This window comes from Phyllostomus hastatus, unplaced genomic scaffold, assembly GCF_019186645.2.
Source record: "Phyllostomus hastatus isolate PE091 unplaced genomic scaffold, TTU_PhHast_1.1 phas_scaffold_501, whole genome shotgun sequence".
Taxonomy (NCBI): domain Eukaryota; kingdom Metazoa; phylum Chordata; class Mammalia; order Chiroptera; family Phyllostomidae; genus Phyllostomus; species Phyllostomus hastatus.
This window is the reverse complement of record NW_025334033.1, coordinates 7,771,904-7,795,988: the sequence shown is the minus strand read 5'-3', so window position 1 is coordinate 7,795,988 and position 24,085 is coordinate 7,771,904.

The window sequence follows — 24,085 nt, the reverse complement described above, 5'->3', positions numbered from 1 at the left end:
AAGGGGGGGGTGGAAATAGGGGGGGAGGTGGGGAGGACTAGGGTGGTGGGGAAGGGTGGGGGGAAAAAGCAGAAAATTGTACTTGAACAACAATAAAGAGAAGTAAAAAAAAATGAACAAGTGTAAAGTGTGGATGACTTTATGGCATCAAAAAAGAAATGTTGGATCTAGCCACCAAGCATGAGACAAAGTGCACTGACTTCAGTCACACAGCTATCTCTTCACACTCCGGGCCCTGCCACTCACAGTTGCTCAATGAACAGTAGCTGTTTTTTTTTTTCTCTAAAAAATAATCTCTTTTCCACTGTAGAAACACTCAGTAACTAAGTGTTAGGAATAGGCAAAGGTAGTGCCCAGGTTTTCCACGACTCCGTCTACTAACCAGTAGACTACACAGCGCTTGCTCACTCATTTCACAAATACACACATGTCTATTGAATGTTGACTATATGAATATCTTACATAACAATGCTAACAATGATATTCTGTGTTTTAAAAGGTGGTTTTAAATGTTTACTATGCGCCAAACACTACAGTAACAGTTTTACCTAGATTACTTTTATTATATAATGACCACCCTACTTTACTGAGGGTCTACTATCTGCTGGGAGGTATATCAGATGCTTTGTACATGTTGGCTCTGACTTTCCAAAGCATATTTATTATGTTGTCGTTTATGAAACACTTGTATGTATAGGCACTGTGTCAAATGTTTTCATACACTCTGGTGATACAACAACCCGCCCTTTCAGCTGCTTCCCTGCATTTTATAGCATGTTCTGACCTCATTGGAATACTTCCCAGTTCTTCAAATTCAGCACTTCTGACCTCTGGGACTTTGCACGTGCTGTTCCATCTGCCCGTGTGCCCGCACCACTGTCTCCTTGCACCGTGCAGAACTTGGCCCTACTACTGCATTTCCAGTGAGCTCTCCTCCGACCACATCAAGTAACTGCCATGCCCACAGCAGGCTGTTCTCTACCTTGTCACCCAGGTTTAAATGGTATTTTCTGTCCATTTTTTTTGGTCTTGGCACACTTTTCTTTTGACATTCAGCATTACTTTATCGTAGTTTCAGTATATAGCACAGTGCTTAGAGTTAGACAGCTACACAATTTACAAAGTGATCCCCTAATAATTTAAGTGCCCACCTAGAACCATGCATATTATCACACTATTGCCTGTATTCCTTATGCTGTACTTTGCATGCCTGTGTTTAGTTGGTTTTTAAAAAACAGATTTTGCTTACAAAAAACAAAAGTCTTCAAAGAGAACCTATCTGCAGTTTGCTATTGCTAAGACATAAAGCTGAGAATATTTTTAAAAAGTATTCTACAAAAATATGACAGGCTCCAATCAATTTCTAAAGAATATCTTAAATGAGTGTGATTATTTAATTCCTTATGAAATTAGTGTTACCAAACAAATACATTTGAATGGTCTTCTTAGAATGCTAATTGGATAGCTCAAAACTGGATTTTCCCCCCTAACTCTGCCAATGTTTCGTTGGAAAATTATTGTCCTAGCCACCTCAGTTTCTTCATCTGCACAATGAGAGGGTCGGCTTGATTGCCCACCTTGGAAACCTCTGGCGCAATCTCCTAAATACACACATAACTACATTTTTTGAGATTTGATTATGTGTTAGATGATGCGTGGGTCACCGGCCAGCAGTGATCACGGAATGCTGTGGATGGCTCGTCGAAAACACGTGAGAAAAAACATGCACAGAGACAGACTAGTTTCTGTGGAGAAGTAGGGACGGAATGGCCACCCCCTCTAGTGGGGAGCGCGCCGATTTACCATCCATACCTGCTTTTATTGGGCTCATTTTGCATAATAATTTAAGTACAGTACTCATTACGAGGAAGTAAGGAACCATAGAAAACAAGGAACTCTGCCGGTCTATTTTGAGTCAGAGTCAAAGAGCTGTAAGACTTTGAGGAACAAACTAACTTCCTCCTTGGACCCCTCTCATTCAACTGAGAGCATTCTAAACAAAGCAGGCTTCACAGGAATTTACATATTCTTTCTTAGGCCTGATCACCCGGGGAATCTGCCCTTTTCAGCACAGAGCTGCACCACCCTGTCATTGTTTTAGGCTTAGGTGGAGCACGGGAACTAAGGCAACCAAGAGATAGGGAGACATTCTCCCAGACAATGAGAACTCAGTCTATGTCAAAGCCGAGGAGCGAGGGTCCATCACCCCCTTTTGCTGCAGCCCCCAAAGTCCTTCTTTTGGGGGGCTTCCCAAGTGATCGTGCCTGTCTTAGGTCGTCCCCCCCTTGGGGAATCTTACCCGTCTTTGGCTAACTGACCAAGCTTTGGGGTTCAGTTATTAATGAAGCAGCATTTCTTCCAGGGAGATAAGCTTTTGTCTCCTTGCTGGCTTACGGTTCCAAGGGTGTTCCCTTAGCCTTAGCCTAGGTGGGGGTTTCAGCTTCTGATACCAGTCAGGGCGGTTCCCAACAGTCAGATACTGTGTGAAGTGCTGTGTATATAGTATTTGATCTAATTCTCCCAGTACTTCTAAAAGTGATCTGGTTTTAGTCCCACTTTATGGATTAGAAAACAGACACCCAGAGAAAGCAGGTCTTGCTCACAAGTGTCACCCAACTAATAAGATTGTAGTTCATCTGTAACCATCTGATTCAAGTATTAAGCTCTTAACTACGTTGGAACCCTGCCTATCTCATGTTCTTTGGGGGTTGAATACCAATCTTCTAAGCAGGAGGTTCGATTACTTTCAAAGAGAGAAGCTCTCTAAGCAAGAGTCATGGAAATTATTTGTAGCTCCTGCTGGAACTACAAACTGAGCAAAGCAAAAGCCTGAATCAACCAGAAGCTTCTGTCCTTCCAAGGCCCCTCAAGGCGTTTCATGTGGCTGTGGATCACACCATCTCTGGGACTGGGATTCAGTAATTTCACAGCAATTCATTCTAATGAATGAATGAATGTCTGTACCACTCTTTTAGAATTTTGACTTTCAAATTTTTGAACCGACCATATTTGCACAAGTTTCTTCTTGGTCCTATTCTACTAAACTATGCTCCCCCCTGCAGCAGATAACTGTGTAATGTTCAGTCCTGTGTTGGGAGGCAGAACTCATCTATTTACCATGTTGTATGGATTTAATTATGTAATGCAGACATGGTTCTAATGTTTTTTTGAGAGAATGTGTTCTAGTCTCTAAAATTAGATCAAAGCGTGCTCACACACAAATGCATGTACTCACATATTTTGGCTTTGTTCCTCCATCTCTAAAGCCTTCCTTTATTGATTGACCTAGTCTAGTGTGTTCCAGAAAAGTTTTTTTTTCTCTTAAGGACAGGGAATATGTCTTTGATTCCACATCTGTGCACTTAAACTACTGGCATGTATGGGGGAGTGGTTAGTTCATATCTGTTGGCCTTGTAATGGAAAGAATCTCAGACTTCACCTAATCAAGTGTGACCCAAACTTGCCTTATCATGAGAGCTATGTGCATACTGTGGGGCCCGAGTCAGAACTCTGGAGTCAAACCCTGCAGGGAGGGTCTCAGGCAACCTGTGTTTTTATCATGAATAGTTTTTATCATCACACAGGTTTGGGAAACTGATCTTTATTGTTACAAAGAGTGCACGAGTCTTTCTATAGCTTCACCAATGAATTTGGGTTTCCACTGATTGGTTTTCAGAAACAGAGACTCATTTTAATCCATGGATAGGAGGATTTATTACAAGGACAAAGAGCATTTTTTTGGGAATCCAAAGTAGGCAGTGAGGTACAGTCAGGCCTCATGGAACAAAGGCTCAGTGGTCTTTAATGTATGGTGTCTTTGCTTTTCTCTGTGCATCAAGTTCATTCTCGTCTTTCCACGGGCCAGCTTTTCTGTGACTTCAGCTTGTCCATGGTCCACAATGGCGCGTTGATCCTGAGTCGCCTTACCCTGAGATCCTTCCCTGGAGCCCACTGATTCAGTGTTTCTGTTTCCCATTTCAATGTTCCTAAGACATTATTTATAGGCTTAGCTCACAGTTGAGCTAGGTTATCAGAGATATCATTGCTGGCTGTTATGAATATGTTTAAAAATAACACTTTAGATACGGTTGGGGAAGGGCAAAATACAGTAATTTTATTATCTGACTTCTATGATATTAAAATATATCTCTAGGTTGTAGGTAACATTTGTTGAAAAACCTGGCGGTCCTAATTTTGGATGACTGGGGAGGTGTTTAAAGCCAGCGTGCGTTATGGCTCATTTAGCGGTTGACAAACACTCTTCAGAATTACAGAATGAGGGGCATGCAAATACTAAATAGCAGCAGGTAATAAAAAGTATGAGAAAAACTTAATTAGTCACAAGGTTTTGTATAGTTAGAGTTGCCAGAGTTTCCACTCCATTTTGGCTTTAGCTACAGGGGCCTAAGTCTCTTCTAGGATGTACTTGATAGCTATGAGAAAGGATCAGAAATGTAGAGGCCGGCGTTGTCAAGTTGAACCCGGCTTTTCCTAATGTTCTGTTTCATTTACAGATAGCAAATGGGCCAGATAGCTTTCCATTTCTTAAAGACCACGTTGAAAATTAAGAATCAAACCATTATATCTCCTTTGGTCCCAGTTTTCCAGCTCAGGTGAGCTGCTGTCCTAAGGGAGAGCGTGGCATGACCGCCTGCGTGGGAGTCGCCCCAGCTTTTTTCCTGGGACTTGCACAAACTTAATGTGACTGGCCATGGACTCTGTCAGTGAACAAAACTTGAAGGCAAAATCAAGTAAAATTCCCACCTGTCCAACCTTAGATTTACCATTGCTCTGGGAAATGTCACAGAAGCAAAGGCAATGCTATTTTCCTAAAAATAGTTGTGTCAGAGACTAAGAGTTATGTCAAAAGCTTCCGAAGGCTTTGGCTCTAAAAGCCCACATGATGTCTGGTGACAAGTTCACTTGAGGCCCAAACGGTAAAAATATTGTCCAGAGGTAGAAAGAAATGACTATATAATCTAGTTCACATACTAGTTACCCTTTGCTTTTCTGCCCTTTTCTCTTTGCCTGGCCTCATGATTCCAGGCAGGAAAGGCTGGAAGAGGAGACCAATCTCAAAAGAGTCAGATTTTCTTCTAGTTGAAAATGTTGATGGATGTTGAAGTTAAAGCTTGATACAGTGAATTTTGGGATTATCGAGGCTGGGTTTTAAAGTGTGTAGATCTGTGTTTCCATGTGAGCATTTAAATCTGGATGTTGTTTCCTTTGCATGTGTGTATTTATGAGGCTCACTTGCTGCTCGGTACTGCAAGGGCTGTGAAAGAGACCACCAGGCAAAGCTGTGTGTCTGTTTGGAGCGCAAGTGCCGTGGGATGGCAAAAGCCATCCCACACAAAAGAACATAACCAAGTACTGGACTTCCCGATACTGAGGGCTTAGATCTTTAAGGAAGGAAAATTCTGTAACAACAGAATTTTTGACATAGATTCATTTTATAAGGCTTCATGGATGGGGGTGATGAGACTGTGAAGAAATTGAGACCATATTATTTCCTTTATATTACCTATTTTGGGGAATCCATTTCCAGTCAGATTAGAAAAATATGCATTAAATTTACAATACTTACACTGTTTGGAAAAATGATTCGGAATACCTTTTAAGGTATAAAGTATGAGAAAAGGGTCAAACCTTTCTTCAGGAGGTTGGCTAATTGTCGCACTGGTGTTCCTAGTGCCCAGTATAGTGTGTACTCGGCAAATCCTTTGACGTGAATCGTGCCCACGGGTGATGGCTGTGATCTGGTGAGTGAGGTGGAGGGCAGTTGGAATGAAGGCATCAAAAGGGGAACGTGCCTGATTAGAATGGAGGTCGGCAGGTGTGGGGTGGTTGGAAACCACCTGGTGTAGCCAGGGAAAGATCAGGCTATAGCAAGTTTTGAAAGGTCATATGTTTGACAAGACAAGCAAGAGGGCCACTGAGTTTCATGAACAAGAAAATAATGATGAGTGCTTTTAGGGAAAATATCTTAAATGTTACACAAAAATGAATTAGAAGGAATGGAGAGCCAGTTACTTCAGTAGGCGATGAAAGTGAAACAGCCCCGAAAGCCACTCTAAAGGACAGATGCTGGGACCTCGTGATAGGATGAAAGTAAAGGGCTGAAGAGAAGGAGGAGGTAAAGTCTGGAAAACGAAAATAATGGAGCTAGGACTGAAGGGAAGGGGGCAATCAGATGGGCAAGCAGTCTGGGAAAGAAAGGTCCCTGGCATCAGTTCACGCTTGAAGCAATGGAGGCCATCCACTTGGTTTGTCCACGCTGAGCTGAGGGAGGTTAGAAGTCAGGACGGGTTTACAGACCCAAGAGCATTACCATGGTGGGGGCAGATCAAGCCATGTGAGGGTAGAGAGGGGTGAGCAGGAGGCAGGGATCTTAGGGGCCAGAATAAGAGCAGTAGCTGGGCAACCTGGATGAAATTCACCTTGAGATAGGAGACATTCCCTGTTCATCTTTGCATCCTGAACATGAGTGCCATGACTAGCTAGTAGAAGTCCTCTATAACTATTTGATGAAAAAACACAACTCCTGCCCATGCTGTGTTAAATCCACAGTGATGTGAGAGCTCAGGAGGGCAAACACCTGAAGTGCTCCCTGGGGGTGTGATGATAGTAGAACAGGGGATACAGTTTTCCTTTTAACAGCATTGAGGACCTATTTGATCTTCCCTTCTCTGTATGCCACTTGTTAAGTGGAAAAAAAACCCAAGCAAGATGTCAATACATCTTTGATTTGTAGTGTATTTTGGGTGTTAAAGAACAAGGTAAGCATCAATATTCTTTTTTCTCAATGAAAAGACACAAACTCAACAGAAAACTTAAGTATTTACAGTGCGCTTGGTGTTGTGTGGGTCCTAAAAAAACTCAGTTCAGTCCTAGATGGTTTATAGCAAAAGTGGCGTAGGGTCTCTGAAAGCCAGCTCCTCAGGCTGTATCATTTGATGCCCTCATTGGACTGGCCATTGTGAAAGTGCAGATGTGAGAATAGCCCAAGACTCTATAATGTCGATCTCCAACAGACCATGATTATCCCTGCATTCAAAACAATATAGAATTTCTGAAAACGCTTGCTTTATTAACTCTACACATCTTGTCAATTAGGTCTTGGTGATGTCTTTGCTCATGGAATTCCTAAAATCCAGAAGACCTGCTAGAATATTTCCTCCAGTTTTTCCTCTTTCCTTCTTCCTCCCCAGGCTTTGAGAGGAGCCTGGGAGTACAGGTTTTATACAACAGTTGTCTTGGGTAGCTGTGAAGTTTTAAGTTGTATCTTTCTTTGCAGGCGAGCTGGCAGACAGAACTCTGCTGGCGAATGGGACGATTCCAGACTCTCAGCCTAGGACAGGAAAGCCCATGTTGAATTGTTTATTCATTCTTCCTTTAAGGGCTGATGTCTCAACATTTTACTCAGCACCCAGTTAGTTGGGCACATTTAAGTTTCTGCTTCTTGTAGAGAGTTTTTTTGTGTGTGTGTGAATTGGCAAAAATCAAGAAGTTTATTTTTTATCTTATACTTTATTTTTCTCCAACAGAGAGTAGATTCATAACTCAAAGCTTTTGACTTTCTTGGGCTTGGTATTTCTCCATAGGGCCTGCTTGTCCTATCTGTCTCTGTATTTATATTTCTGTGGGCACCCTGACTTCTGTCTCCTAAATAGCATGTGGTGCTTTCAGCTTATACTTGGCCACTGGCCTCTGCAGGGCTGAAATGCTCTGAGACTATTTAAGGGGTGTGTTAGAGAGTTTAAATGGAAATGCTTCTTTGGGTCAGGATTCTCTCTGAACATTGCATATTACTCTCCATTTTTTCCTCTCCTTTCTCAGTGGTCAAACAAGCATCATGAGCTTCCTTTGGTGGACCTATATAATTGCAGATACATGGCTGTAGTATCCTTAAATTGGGGCATTATTGCACGATACGTAGTTGGATGCATCCTTTGTAAATTATAGTTTGGAGAAGGAGAATTGTAGTTTGTAGAATGGGGGAAGGATAATAGAAGGTACCTAAGGTTGGTTGTCATTCATTTATTCACTCAATGCACATTTACTGGCCAGCCACTAGGGATTCAGACACAAAGTATGATTCCATTGGTAGTATGGCATATCAGAAAGACCCTAGGAGATCTGAGTCTGCCTCCTGTTGACTTGGGAAAGTCAGCATGAGTGCAACACATGGGGGTACAGAGGAAGGCCCAGGTAATTTGGCCTGAGACCACTGAGGAAAGCATCAGAGGGGTGAGCTGCATTTGAGCAGCTTCTGAAAGAATCAATGGGAGTTTGTCAGGTGGGCAAGGTGAGGTGGGGATGGATTCTAGGTAAATTGAATACTAAAAGGAAAATCATACGTAATGAAAATGCACAATATCTTAAGGGGACAGTGAGGATATTGCTGGAAAGGTAGGTTGTAAAGCCCTTGAATGCCCTGAGAAGGAATTTGGACTCCATCTGCTGCCAGGGCTACTCTAACCTCAGTATTTAATCAGATGGGTCTAATGGTCAGATTTGCATTTCATGTGCTCCTGGCAGCAGCCCTGGGGTGAACAGGAGGAATGGACGTGAGGGGATGGAGGGAGACAGGCAACTGTCTCCTCGTTCAGGTGAGAGCTGAGACATTATTGTTCTTCATGTCTGTTTCAATAAAGCACCACAGGTGCTGCTGGGACCAGGCCAGTCCAGTGAAAGGAAAATCACGTGTGGATGGATGAGTAGTGGAAGAATGTCCTAGACGGTCAGTGACAACTGGCTGGTTATCTGATTGTACCAGGGTGACTGAGAAGCCTCAGGGGAGCGGGCTGGAGATGCCCTGAGGTCCTCTGGTGCCAGGTTTCAAAGGCCTCCCTGGTGAGGGCCGCCCACTTTCCAAGGGAAGCACACGAACTCCTTTGGGCAGTCCCTTGACCCAGAGAGCAGGACAGAACAGTCAGCTTTCCCTGTGTGAGCCTTTGAGCCCCTTTGAAGTTGAGAGGATTTTCCCTCTGCCACAGCCAGAATGTTAGTTCTCTTTTATGTACTTTTGTCATTTGACTCCATGGGGAACGTATTCTTGGCAAAAATCTTAGTTGTGCACTTGGCTGGAAGCCGCTGTTGTTACATTTGCTGGACACAGCTGGTATTCTGTTGAGCCCAGAACGTAGTTGTCGTGATGACCGTGGTGCCACTCAGAGCTAATTGACAGAAATAATATTATTCTCTGTAAAGGAAAGGAAAGGACCCTCTGTCTGGCCATTGGGAGCTGGTGGTAAAGTGAGTATCTGCTGTAGGGTCGTGCAGAGAATAAATAAGTGGTGTCTTCAGGATGAACGAAAAATTCTACTGTGGTAACTAGATGGGAAAGGAACAAAGTCAATATGGTCCCCGAGTAACTCACAGCTTTTTACTCTGTGATGTTTGGATTCAAATAGAAACAGAGAAAAGTTAAGGACATACTTATGTGAGAAGCAGTAGGGGAAGCGCCGGCTACGACTGGATGAGATTCAGATTCTGGCCTGTCACTTTCATCAAGGTGTTACATTCTAGTTTCAGTCCCTTACCCCTAGTAAACCACAGTTTCATCTGTGCACATGGAGAAGGGTTGAACCAAGTGATCTCCAGGATACAGCCCCTTTCAGTTCTAACACGGTGCATCTATGATCATAATGCACAAATGTGCCAAAACCCATAAGGCTAGTAAAAAGTGCACTGGCCAGTTCAGAGCAGGCAAACCACACAGTGATTCGACGTTTGTGTGTATTGCGGAATGATCGCCACCATGAGTTTAGTTAACACTGATCACCAGTGGCCACTGATCATAGTTACAAAGTCTTTTTTTTTTCTTGAGACGAAAACTTTAAGATCTACTCTCTCATCAGTTTTTAAACATGCAGCATAGTATTTTTAACTCTAGTCAGAATGCCGTACATCTTATACCCATGACTACTTATTTTATAACTAGAAGATTGTATCTTTTGACCCCTTTCATCCATTTTGCTATTCTGCCCCTGCAATCTGTTCTTTGTATCTGAGTTCATCTTTTTTTTAGTCCACATATAAGTGACATCAATCACATGGTATTTGTCTTTCTGTGTCTGACTCATTTCACTTAGCATAATGCCTTCAAGGTTCTATCCATGTTGTTGCAAATGAGAGGAAAGACCTTGAGGTCTTAGTTAGCTGGTTGCTTTGTGTGGATTTCTCCTCCTGTCCCTGGTTCACAGGTTAATTCCTGTGTCTAGCTTATCTATTTTTTCCCCACAAAAATGAGAAAACATACAATAGAATGCAACAAAACACATTTTGAAAAGAGCTTATTTTACTGGCCTAATAAATTGTTATTTTACCTTATTATTGCTATAAAATATTTAATTATTATTTCATTACAATTGTTAAAATAATAATAATTATTATACATTACTTATTTTGTATTTACATATTGAATGCATTCCATCTCTTAAACTTTAGGAGGATTTCTGGTCAGTGCCTGGCTACTCTGTGAGCCCTTATCAAACACATAGTGGGTGTAGACCTAGGACTTGGTCCATCAAATGCCACAGGTGTGAAAACAAGAGGAAGAGAACTATTTTATTTGTAGACAAGGGTATTGTGATGTCCTCAAAATTCTCTCAGAGCTGGGGCTGGGACTACAAGGACAGCTTTCTATTCTTGCATTAAATTAAGTACCCACATTCTTATGTGATAATGCTCAGTGTTTCTCAGGCTTTGAACTTGATTCCTTAGTTTGCTATTAGCACCAGAGAATTGGGGAGATTGAAGCTTCCAAGGTATATAAAGTCTTTATTTGATGTGAATCCCAACTTGTATATTAAACATTACCTTACTGATTGAAAAAATGGATGGAAATCTTGTTTCCAAATCATAGTGAGTTAGTAATTACAAACTGTTAAAATAAAGCTCGGAAAAAGGGTGAAGGGTTTACAGGAACAACTATGAAGGACACATGGCCGAAACCAAGGAGGGGGCTTGTATTTAATATGTGGATGCTATGTGGAATTCTATATGGATTGAGTTGATCAAGACTATTCTTGCCCTCAGGAAAGATTATGAGGTCTTAGCTGGTTGCTTTGTGTGCATTTCTCAGCTCTCAGTTTAGTAGACTGTTAGGTAAAAATATCCATCACTCCACAGATAACTCCCTGTGGACAACAGTCTTGTTATTACAAGGTTCACTGGAACAGATTTTTCTATCAGTTTAAGGAAAGAAGCTGGTGAATCAAAGTGTCTGCTCATGAAACAACAAAAGCAAAAAACACCCTCAAAGTTTACTGATAACAGAGGAAGAGGATCCTGGTTACTCAGGACTCAAGAAACCGTTGATGCACAGGTGTGGCTGTCAGTGTCCCACAGGCCTCCAGATTAGACTGAGATTCAAATACAGCAGGAGATGGGAAGAAGGCAAAAATAAAATGACCCATTAAAGGTATTGGTATGTCTTGTTTTGATATTGTGAAAGTACTAGCAGTTTATTTATGGTGAAGGGGTAGAAATTTAGAATCTATTTCTGGGCTCAGTTATTACCCTGGAGGGAAGGATGTTATCTACAGCAGGAACAGCATAGATATCTATGGGTTTAGTGAGTCACAATTTTTCTTGATGAAGACTGGTTCTAGAACCTCCCTGCAGGGACCTGTGCCCAGGCCGGTTAACCATTGTGGGGACATGCAACTCCATGGGGTCCCTGTTATTGCCTCTTTCCATAGTTACCGGGCTCTGGAGTAGAAAAAGCCCTTATACTGATGATAATGATGATGACAATGATTGATGATGCTGATGAAAATAGTAATAGCTGCCATTTTGAGGGCTTATTTTGTGTCAAGCACTGTTAAAAAGTTAAAAAATATAGAGCACTTGGCAGTTATTTTTGCATTTGAATGTGTGGCTGTGACAGCCCTTGGTGGCCCATCTCTTATAGGAGTTTTAAGCAGATTATTTTTACACACAATGCTGACAACTTCATAAGTTTTCATGTTTAAGCTGAAGCAAAAGTTCAATATTTGCTCAGCCTGAACACTTTCTTCCCCTTTTATGCAGGGAACACTCCTGAGAAGACAAAGGACCCGGCCAGTTTCTTCGAGGTCTTGGCCCCAGTGTGCACTGCTTGGGCATTAAGGCCCCCAGCCAGTGCCAGCCTCCCCCTGGGACGAGGCAGAGAGGTGTCACATGACTTCAGAGGTGGCCCACCCTCCTCCCCGCCTCGCTGGAGACCTAGTGTGTGTGTGTTGCGCACACCAGGGAGGGACCGCCCATGCACGACCAGCTCTTTGTGTGTCTCTTTGGGGGGCTCCTCTGCACCCCAGTTAGACTGGAAAGGTCACAAGGGATATCCATGAGGACGGGCTAGACATAAAGCCTGGGCTTTCTCTTTGATCTTAGAATGTAAGTGGGAAGATTCTAGAATCTACCTTGGTAGAAAGGCGTAAGAGTTAACAAGCACCGTCCGTCTTTGGAGTGAGATCCAAATGAGTATATAACTTCTCATGGGTCTTTTTTTTTTTTTTTTTTTTTGTAATAGAGGGCTAATGCCTTCTGCTTCATGGGTTTATGGTGTAGATTAATGAAGATTTAGTAGACTTCATTGCTCAGATGGCTTACCCAGCTAACTCTCTCAATTCTTTTGTGTGGTTTTTTTTTTTTGCTTTTTCAGAAGGCCTTATGCTGCTACTCTGTCTAAAATATACTCTACCTCTCTGCCCATAACTTCCTCGCACCTTACTCTGGTTTAGTTTTTTTTAATAGTATTTATCATTACCCAAAATATATGTTGATGTCTGCTTTCTTTTTTTTGTTAACTGTCTGTCTGTTCCTCACTAGAACACAAGTTTCAAGAGGGCTGGGATGTTTTAGCCTTGTTCTCTGCTGTATCCTTTTCTCCTTAAGTGGTGATGGCACATAGAAAGTACTCAGTGAATGTACTGAATGAATACATGGATTGAATGTAATGAATGAATGTCAAATGCTGTGCAACAGTAGCTGACACACAATGAGTACTGAGAGCATTGAAATTTCTGCTATCAATGGTATGTGCATCGGCATGAGGTGGAAAGCCGTCCCCTGGGATGAGCTGTGTCATTCTACCCTTGGTTGGGCCACACAGAATGTGGAAGGCCCAAGGGCTGGTGATCTAGAGAACTTTACAAGCCTTTGGTGATGTAGAGTCCAGCCTATGGGATCTGGAGGAACTTCCTTAACTGTCTCCACACATGGCAATCAGACGGTGCTTGTGGTCGCAGTGAGGTACTATAGATGCTCATGTGGGAGGTCACCCCGGCCAGGGAAATGTTGGCCTGTTCCCGCTTTTCCTTCTGTCATGGGAATAAGAAGTGGCCTTTTGCTTGATGCTTCTCTTCTGGCCTCAACTTGCATAATAGATATTTATATTTTTGAAAGTGTTGCATACAAAATAAAGCCATAGACATGTTTAATCAACTTGAACTTCTATATTATGTTTCCTGACTTCTGCACTTATGATAATCTTAAGAAATCTCCAGGGTGCTAATTTATACTCAGGGAACAATCCTACACTCTTCTGCTTTGTTCCTGAAGATACAGTTTAAATGTCTGTCCTTGTGTTAGTCAGCGTCCGCCCAGAAGCAGACACCAAAAGAGTGCTAAGTGTTGCAAGGATTTTCTTGGGGGAAGTGCCTGGGTGAAAGGACCAGTGAAGGGAACTGGAGAAGGCAGTTTAGCAGTCAGTCATGATGTCAGCCTGACTGGGTGAAGGGGAGCTGGAGAGAAGGCTGGGTGGCTGCCGTCTAGACTGTCAGGCGGACTAAGAACGCTTCGGCAAGGTCATGGGGGAGTCCCTGTGCCTGGGTCAGCCAGCTAAGTAGTCCTGTGTCTCCCAGGATAGAGCACTCCCACTGCACCCCATTACTGGCAGGGAGCAGCCCTTGGAAACTGGGGTCATGGTGAAGACATCGATAGACTTAAAGGGGAAGCAGGTGGGGCCCTGGGTCAACTCCATTCCCTGCAGGAGTTTGTGAGGCACAGTCCCATGGCTTCCACACTCTGTGAGGCTAGATAGTGCCATAGCCACCTCCAAAAGCTGGTTCCTTTGCCTTGAGGTATCAGGCTGCCAGCTGGTGTCAAACTTTTCACTTGGGAAACTGGAAATTTAAGAGTTCACACAGACGTGATAACGGAGGGGTCGAGTCTTTTCTTCCAGTAGCTACACTAGCCACAGGGGTTCTCTGATATTTCCTGACCCAGGAATGCTCCACTCAAAAGTTGGGCTCTGTCCACTCAGATTCTCCTGCAGCCCACTTCCCTAGGACACAGGCTTGTGCTCAGTAGGGCTGGGTACCAATTCTGAGAGTGATAGCCTTCGAGAACCAGAACCACTACTAGCTCTCAGGGGTCCGTCTTGGTGTACCGGCCTGTCCACTCACTGGCCCAGTCTCTCTCTTTTTATTGTTGTTCAAGTACAGTTGTCTCCATTTTCCTGCCACCACTTTTCCCCACTCCCCCCACCTCTCATCCTCAATCCTACCCCACTTTGGCTTTTTCCATGGGGTCCAATCTCTTTCTGTTATATATATTTTTAAAGGGGATGGTAGCTCCTTCTTGTCCTGGTCCTTGGTTAGGGTCACCCAAGTCCACGCTGTTGAGTTCCCACTAAGGAGAATCTCAAGGAGTCGGGCTTGCCATCTTTTTCCTCTCATATGACTTTTTGGGCTCCTTGTGAAAATCTTCTCAGCCTCTCCCTAGCACCTTAACATTCCTATAGCAGTCATTTACTTCTGGGGGGAAAATTATGAACACATGCTTCACTGTAGCTCTACTATACTTGCTAGCCGAGAATAAAAACAGTTGAAATAACATCTCCGACAAAATATTTTCCATGATCTGTAGAGAGGAATCAATACTTGGGAGGAAAGTCACTTGGCAACGGTGCTAACATTCCATTTTCGGAAGCATTCCTGCATGCTGGCCTTTGAGGTCTCATACCTTTTCATTACTTTTCAGCCACTGGTTAATGTGACTTCTCAGAACCACGAGGTCCTTCTTGTGCAGGTTGCTGCTAAGTTCCTTTTATTTTCCTAGAGTTCTGGTATTATGGGACAAGGCCTAATGAAGCAAATCAAATCATAAATAGCTGATTTTGTTCCCCAAACTCTTTCCTTCTGTGGAGTATTTACTGTCTGATTTGTTCACGGGAAGACGCAGCTGTTTGCAAGCAGCCTTTGTGCCCCAAAGCGAACAAGGAGCAGCGGTCCTGTGAACTTCAGAGCACATGCTGGGGGTGGAAGGACTTTTGTTTTTCACTCTTAGAGCTTGTTGCTCCCAAATAAATGACTGTAAATGGAGATGAAGGGATAAGACTTGTGACTAATTTCTCTGGGGAGCCTCGACTCCTGACCCTAGTAGGTTGCCCACCCCCTGCCCCCGCCCCATCCCCAGCCTGTCTTCCCTCTTCAAGACTCATAGCAGCTTTATGACAAGGTGGGTGTTTGTGACCCAGTTCAGGATGGGGACTAACCCAGTCCTCCCAGAGGTGGTGTTCTTTCCATGACGGTACTGACGCTCAGGCACTGGAATCCCAGTGAGCTAAGGGAACAGGCGGTGCGTGTCAGGTTGATTCAGCTGAGGAAGTCATGGCCTTGCTTTAGCCTTTTAAGGCTGTAGTTCCGGTGGAAGAGAGACTGTCTCAGCTTGAAAACCCAAAGCTCTGAGCATTCCCAGATGACATCTGTAGTTTCTCCAACACACATTTGGCTTCCTTGGTTCCTTGCAGGGCTGCGATTATGTAATCACAGCTTGGCAGGGTCTTCATCCTGTGAAATCTGTACATTTTCCACTCTGACATCTCAGAAATAATCACTGAAGCATTTTTATCAGGGTGTTTTATCGTAAAGCAGAACCACTCCCCCGGCACTTCTTGTAAGCAGTACTAGGAGAGTGACGACTCGGGACAGAGAAACGTATACCTGAAAGAGGGCTGGCTTTGGAATTGGATAGACCGAAGTTTAAGTCTCAGCACTTTTTATTTCTTGTTGAAGGAATTAGGCCCTTAGGGCTCAGATTAATTTTCTGTAGAATGGATAAAATTCTACTGACTCTGCAGGGCTCTTGTGAGCATTAAAGATAAAATAAGCTAGGAGTGGAGTAAATAAATGGGCTCAGTATGTTTTGTATGTGTATAAATATATATGTGGTGTGTGTATAAATGTATATGTAGTATAGTACATGTAGTGTTGGTCTTAGTGTAGAGATGGGAGTAGTTACAAGCTGATTGTATATGTAGGGAATTTAAGCTCACTTTTTAGGCCTCAATAAACACCTACTTATATAAATACACACATCCTTGCACACACACCCATGGATGCACGCATATATTCCTTGTAAACCTCAACTTTTGTATTGTGATAAACAACTTGTTTCTGAGGATTGTTTGAAGCTACATATCTGGGCGTTGGTCCTCAAACCTCCATGCCCTGGGGAGGTCAGAACTGGGCTCTGTGCTGGTACCACAGAGGCAGTCTCAGCTTCTCCTTCCCGGCCATCACCTGGGAGCAGGTACAATCAAAAGATGACCAATTGTTTCTAATTCTCTCACTAATGTCTGAGATCTGAAGACAGAAATTATTCTCAATCCTCATTTGGGATATCAGAGGAAGAGAGAACCATTTTTCTCCAACTCTTGGAATACTCCCTGTCATGGAAGAATTTATGTACGCTGTTTCCCAGTAGAGTTTATGGCACACCTCTCTTGGCACAGTGAGAGAAGATATGGTCTCTTTTCTTATGAAGTCTCTATGCTAAATTATTAGTCACCAGCTTCTGAGAAGCTTTAGTAGAAGTTTTGATATTTCATAATTAGTGAAATGGAGCTTCAAGCAATATATTGGGAAAAAATACTCCTCTCTGAAACAAACTTTGCAAATTTGACAAAAACTTTTAAAGCGTATTTCATTGATTATGCTATCACAGTTGTTCCATTTTATTCCTCTCCTTTATTCCCCTCTGCCCTGCACCTCCCTCCCACATGCATTCACCCCTTAGTTCATGTCCATGGGCCATACATACAAGTTCTTTGGCTTCTCCATTTCCTATACTATTCTCAATCTCCCCTTCTATTTTGTACCTGGCATTTATGCTTCTTATTCCCTGTACCTTTTCCCCCCATTCTCCCCCCACCCCCTCCCTGCTGATTACCCTCCATGTGATCTCCATTTTTGTGATTCTGTTCCTGTTCTAGGTGCTTGCTTAGTTGTTGTTGTTGTTTTTTTTTAGGTTCAGTTGTTGATAGTTGTGAGTTTGTTGTCATTTTACTGTTCATAGTTTTGATCTTCTTCTTTTTCTTAGATAAGTACCTTTAACATTTTATATAATAAGGGATTGATGATGATGAACTCCTTTAACTTGACCTTATCTGGGAAGCACTTTATCTGCCCTTCCATTCTAAATGATAGTTTTGCTGGATAGAGCAATCTTGGATGTAGGTCCTTGCCTTCATGACTTTGAATACCACTTTCCAGCTCCTTCTTGCCTGTATGGTTTCTTTGAGAAATCAGTCTTATAGAAATTCCTTTGTAGGTAACTGCTTTTCCCTTGCTGCTTTTAAGATTCTTTCTTTATATTTAATCTTGGGTAACTTAATGATGATGTGCCTTGGTATGCTCCTCTTTGGGTCCACCTTCTTTGGGACCCTCTGAGCTTCCTGGATTTCCTGAAAGTCTATTTCCTTTGCCAGATTGGGGAAGTTCTCCTTTATTATTTGTTCAAATAAGTTTTCGATCTCTTCCTTGTCTCCTTCTGGCACCCTGATGATTCAAATGTTGGAATATTTAAAGTTGTCCCAGAGGTTCCTAAGCCTCTCCTCATTTTTTTTTTGAATTCTTGTTTCTTCATTCTATTCTGGTTGAATGTTTATTTCTTCCTCCTGCTCCAAATCATTGATTTTTGAGTCCCAGTTTCTAGCCCTTCACTGTTGGTTCCCTGTATATTTTTCTTAATTTCACTTTGGATAGCCTTCACTTTTTCCTCTATTTTGTGACCATACTCAACCATTTCTATGAGTATCCTGATTACCAGTGTTTTGAACTCTGCATCTTATAGGTTGGCTATGTCTTCATTGCTTAGTTGTTTTTTTAGGAGTTTTGATCTGTTATTTAATTTGGGTCATATTTCTTTGTCTCAGCAGAGGTGTTAAGTTGTAGGGAGCAGAGTCTTAGGTATTTGCTAGGGCAGGGCAACCCATTTCACTGCTGTGTTGTGGCTCTGTATGTGGGGGAGGGGTCCAAGAGGGAACAATGCCACTTGCTCAGCTCTTGGCTGGCTTTCAGTCACTTTCCCTGCTACCCACAAGCAAACTGGGTCTTTTTTGTGCTGATCCCCGGATGGGTGGTTTTGTGTATGTTCTAGGACTCTGTGTGCCTCTCCAGTGAACTCTCCCATGAGACTGGGATTTTTCCTACTGCCACAATCCTCTCAGATTTTTACCACCAGAGGTTTTGAGGCTTTCTTTTCCCACTCTGGAACCTTGGGTTGCATGGTCTGTCTCACTCACTTGTTGTTCCTCCTGGTTTACCCACATGTAAATGTGGGACTACAAGCTGCCACCTACCCTGCCTGGTTCTTCAGCCACTGCCTTGCCACATGTCCTCTCTGCCCTAGATGCTGGTCTCTGCCCTTCCTACCAGTCTGGATGAATGTTTCTTCTTTAATTCCTTGTTTGTTGGACTCCCATACAGTTCAGTTTTTTTTTTTGGCAGTTTTGGTTGTTTTTTGTTTTTAAATTTGTTGTCCTTCCTGTTATGTGAGGAGGCAAAGTGTATCTACCTATACCTCTATCTTGGCTGGAAGTTCCTAATTTGACCAAATTTGACTTGTCATTTGTTTTAGCTATTGATATGTTGAGCTTTGTTTTAATTATTTAATTATTCATCCAATTGATTAAGCCAAATATTTATTAATAAGCTACTACATTCCAGGCACAGTTGAAGTGCTGGGAATACAATGACGAACAAGACAAAGAAAATTATTATCATTTATGGAGACTATAGTCTTTGAGTTAAAAAAAAACAAAACAAGTGCAAAGGGCTAGAAGGAAAAAAATACAGGGAACTGTGAGAGCACAGTGGAAGGGCACTGTGTCTAGGCTTGTAGAGAAAGGATGCAAAACATAACCCCTGGGTAGTGTGGATGGGCCTGAGTGCAAGGGAAAAGTGGCCATGAGTGAGGCTGTGGAGGGTAGGTAGGGCCAGGTCATCAGATCATCAGGCCCTAAAAGCCATTGTGGAGAGATTAGATTATATTCTGTGGCACTGGGGAAGCTACAAAACATTTTAAAGGTGTGTAATATGGGAGGAAGGTCAACATTTCATTTTAGAAAAATCAGTCTGGTGACATTGTAGAGTATGGATTGGAGGGGCTTAAGTCTGGACTCTGGGAGGACATTTGGGATTCAGTTCTGTGATCAGTGCAAACAATGATGGCGGGCTCCACATTGGCAGTGGAAATAGGAAGAATTAATGGATCAAAGACAAATAGAATCACGAAGGCTTGGAAGTTTACTGGATAGACAGACTGAAGAAAAGAAAGAAGACAAGGATAATGCCAATATTTCTGACTGAAACAACCCCTTATATGGTGGTGCCATTTACTGAGACAGGGAGCACAAGAAGAGGAGAAGGTTTAGGGGAAAGAGTGGATTCCATTTTAAACATGTTGAGCTTGAGATGTCTGTAGTTAAGTGGAGATGTCGGGTATATGGTGGGAGTATCCAGACCTAAAACTTTGCAAAAGTAGCAAGACTGTTCATGTAGATTTAGAAGTTATGAACATAAAAGTGGTAACTTAAATTATGAGGATTTACTCACTAAGAGGGTATAGAGTGAGAATCCAACCAAAGGCATATCTCTGAGGAATGTAACTCATCTAAGATGGGCAAGAGAGGAGAAACAAATGAAGGAGGTATAAAGGAGCAACCAGAGAAGTAGGAGAAGGGTATCTGGGGTACAGGAGAGTGAGGAGGTGAGGGTTTCAAGGAGGCAGTCATCCAATGAATCTAGTGCAAGTTAGAGGTCAAGGGAAATAGAGATTGAACATTTCCTTTGAATTTACAAAAAGGGGGTGTTGTTTATCTTGGCAATAACAGTTTAAGTGGATCCAGTTGTGAAGGAAGTTAAGTGAAGTAGTAGCGAAGGAAGCCAGATTCCAGTGGGCTGAAGATGAGTGGGGGAGGGGCAGGTGGATGAACACGTGGGGATGGTGAGATAGGGCAGTAGTGATGAGGGCACAGGGGAAAGAGCAGATTTGGAGTTCTTTTATTCTCTTCTTTTAAAAATATTTATTTATTTATTGTGTTAAGTTAGGAGAGACTTGAGAGAGTGTTTTGATGCTACTGAGGAACTGGTAGGGAGGAGCTAAGCTGTGAGAGGGATGATTGACAGAGGAGGTCCCCTGGAACAAAGAGGGGATGTTCCAGATTACCTGTGAAGGCATTAAGCCCATGAAGGGAGCCCCTTTCCTACTGTAAAAATGAGAAGGAAGGATGTATACTAGCTAGTAGTTTTGATGAGCAAACATGTAATTTTTCCTTTCTGTATCTCCTCCCCAAATCACAGCCTTTTATTCTTAGCTTTCCTCTTATATTTTGTATATTATTTTAAAATACAAGGATTTATCTACCTGGGCATTTGCCCCTGTGTTTTAAGTTATCAGCCAGTATATTTAATGACTTAACTGTGCATTCTGGAGGGCTGAGCATTTGTTTGTTTGCTTAGTCCTGTGATGAAGTGTTTTGCCTTTGCTGAATGGGTACAAGGGTTTGGGCAGAGACTGTGACCTTGAAATAGAACAAAATGAGATTAGGGCCCAGCCTTCACTCATCCAGTGCTCTAACTAGCTGCAAACGAGCACTTTATGCAGGTTGGTGCTTCATTTTTCATTCTTAAAAAATACTTTAAGAGATATTTTCAGCTCACCGAGGAAAAGGAGTCTAGGTTAGTCTTATTTACTTTTTCATTGCTAAAGCAATTTGAAAACATGACAAATATCAGACTTGTCTTCTCAGGAACAATTTCCTTTAAATTCATTCGGTTGGCTTGGTTCTAAGTGGATTTATGTCTTAGGGTAGGACTCTCCTGGGGAAGTAGCCCTGTACCCTATTTAAATATTGTTTATATGTGTTTAATATTTGTTGTTTATATATTGTTTAAATTGAGCTACATTGAGTAGTAAAGGCAACTTTGAATAGGGGAAAAACATGCCACATGTGGCCACTGGCCAGTGCCCTGGAGCTGTTGTGGAGGATAAATACTAAGTTCCTCCAGTGTCCTTCCATCATTAGCTAGCAGATTTACCCTCTTCTCTCCATCCTCCTGGTGTGTAGTTGGGCTTTACCTAAGCCCCGTGGCCCAGGCCAGCAGATGGACTGTCTCATGGGGTGTTTAACTCCTGAGAATCTGTAACTGGGGAGAAGATTATTTCCGGTGTTTTCTCAGAAAGCAGTCATGCCTTGTGGCTGCTCTCAGTGTGATTGAGCAACCTTTTGCAATCTTGCTGGCTTCTAGATCTGGTTCTCAAACTTAACTGCATGTTGAAATGATCTAGGAAGTTAAGAAAAATACTGATGCCCAGGTCCTACATATTCTGATTGGATTGGTCTAGGCTGTACTCTGGGTACTGAGATTTTAAAAAAAAAATCTCTGTAGGTGATTTTTACATGCTGCTAAGCTTAAGACTCACTATTCTAAACCGGGACTTTTGAGAGATTGGCTGGGCTGCAGATAATAAGATGAAGAGGGCCAAAGATAACTGATGACTTCTTAAAAGTACATTTTATTATCTGCAAGTCATTGCAGTAATGGCCTCCTATACATTTGTTTTTCAGGGCTGCATTCATGTTTGTTTCCTAAACACCTCTGAGATGAAGGGCTCCTTCCTTACCCTGGTTTACTCCATTTAGTCCCTCCCACTGTAGGCATAGTCATCAGTGTGGTGTTCAGACTAAAGGAAAGGGACTATCTCTGGGGAAACAACATTCGGTTTCCATGTAAGTAGCCTCTGTAGAAGTCTCTGGAGAAGATGGAAACTAAGGAAATGTACTACCTTCTCTGAGGATTCCAAACCTCATTTCAGTTGGACTTGATAGCATTGTTTAAAGGTGAACTTAGAAGTGGTTTCTTTTGTAGGGTCAGAGTTCCTGAGGAATGGGAGTGAAAGCAGGACCTCATGTAGACCCCAAATATGCAGAGGTGTATGTTTGAAATCCATGATGCACAGTTCCATAATGCCTGTGGAAGTGTGCCAAGTCACTCTGCAGTGGCTCAAATTTCATTTGTTAGCATCAGTTTTAGTCTTAAAATCTGTGTGAACTCTACAGGAAAAAACATACTAGTCATGTCTATTGGAGCCAGATATGATTTTTTAGGTGAAATACATAAAACTCAAACACATGTTCTTACTTCACTGATAGGTTAATCCAGTATGTCGTGTGGTTCCTGGAGAGGGTGTCAGAAGGGATTTAAAGACTGAGAAGTCTTCTTTGCCACTTGAACATATCTTGTCATAAGCACGATACCTAAGTTCTCTCCGTTTGGCTTCATCCTGTTCCCGTATTTCCTCAGCATCTTTCACACTTATTAAAATGCCATTGAGAAAAAGTCTCAGTCTTTCCATAGATACGAACTTCAGAACTGGCGGTTCCTCAGAAGAAAGTCTCCATACAAGGACCGCAAGGACTTTTACTTGATGGACAACATCTTTTGTGGCTCTACGAGTAAGATCCAGGTTGTTTATCTGGTGACTGAGTCATTTATGTACATTTTCATCTTTGGAATGTTTGTCATTGATTTTTAAATTTTCTTAGCTTTGAGTATTTAGAGCCACATTAGCATTTTAAAAAAGTTATGAGGTGCCCTGGCCAGGTAGCTTTGTTGATTGGAGCATCGTCTAATATATCAAAAGGTTGAGGGTTTGATCCCTGGTAGGAGTGAGTATGAAGGGCAACGGAGAGATGTTTCTCTCTCACATGGATGTTTCTCTCTCTTTCTTTCCCTCTCTCTAACTCTCTAAAATCAATAAGCATATCCTTGGGTGAGGATTTAGAAAAAAGTTATGAGGTCATTTTACAGCTCTTCTTGGTCTTACCTTCCAAAAATTACATTAATCTTTTGTTTAAACACTCTCCAAGAAGAAAGAGACAGCAGTTTTAACTAGAGCCTCTCCTTCATACCACCTTAGCTCTGTTAGGAGCCTTGAGCTGAACATGGTAAGGGCCAGCGCTCTTTGTGAATGTGGTCCACTGGAAAGCTCTTCCTGATGTAAACAGTGCTGGGATTTTGCAAAGAAAGAGTTGGCTATCCTTTGTGATTCAACCCATAATGCTTCATAAACTATCTCCTGAAAGCCATTCAGCATTAGAGATTTCTATAGAAGAAAATATGGCCAAAATACAAATCTCTCAATTCATAAACTAGAAAAATTGGGTATTAGAATTTAGAGGAGGACTTTTATGTTTTTTATGGCAGGAGATCAATGATGGGTGCAAGGCAAAGTTTCAGCTGCAAACAGCGGGGCCAGGCAGCAGTCTAGTTATAGGAAGTCCGTAATGCAAGGCAAAAAAGGAACTTGTAACAAGATCAACTGTGCTGAACTGATGAACTCTTGAACTTCTCATTTTCCCTTTAGAACATGTTTGAACTGAGAGTGGGGCATAGGTTTGACTCTCTCAGTGGGCCAGTGAGGAGGGTCAGAGGTAATAAATCCATACATTATTGAAATTGAAGGCTTAACCTTTTTATGCTGTGACCCTTCAACAGAGGAGCCTTTATTCCTCTCCTATTGGCAGTCCTAGCAAACTAATACAATTGATAAAACCCTTTAAGTGTTTCTTTTCTCCATGGTTTAACTAGTACACAGTCCCCAGGTCCCTTTTTCAGCCCAGAAGAACAGGATACCGACAGAAATGACCTCTACCTGTTAGAACTTTGGATCTTTGGGGGCAGTGATTCTTAACTAGGGTCTACCTGTGGGCTTCAAGGATTCTTTCTTTTTATACTATTTCTTTGTTTTTCTAGCAATAGGGTTTAGAATTTCCACAAGTTCCTCAAATGCTTATAACTTCCTAAAA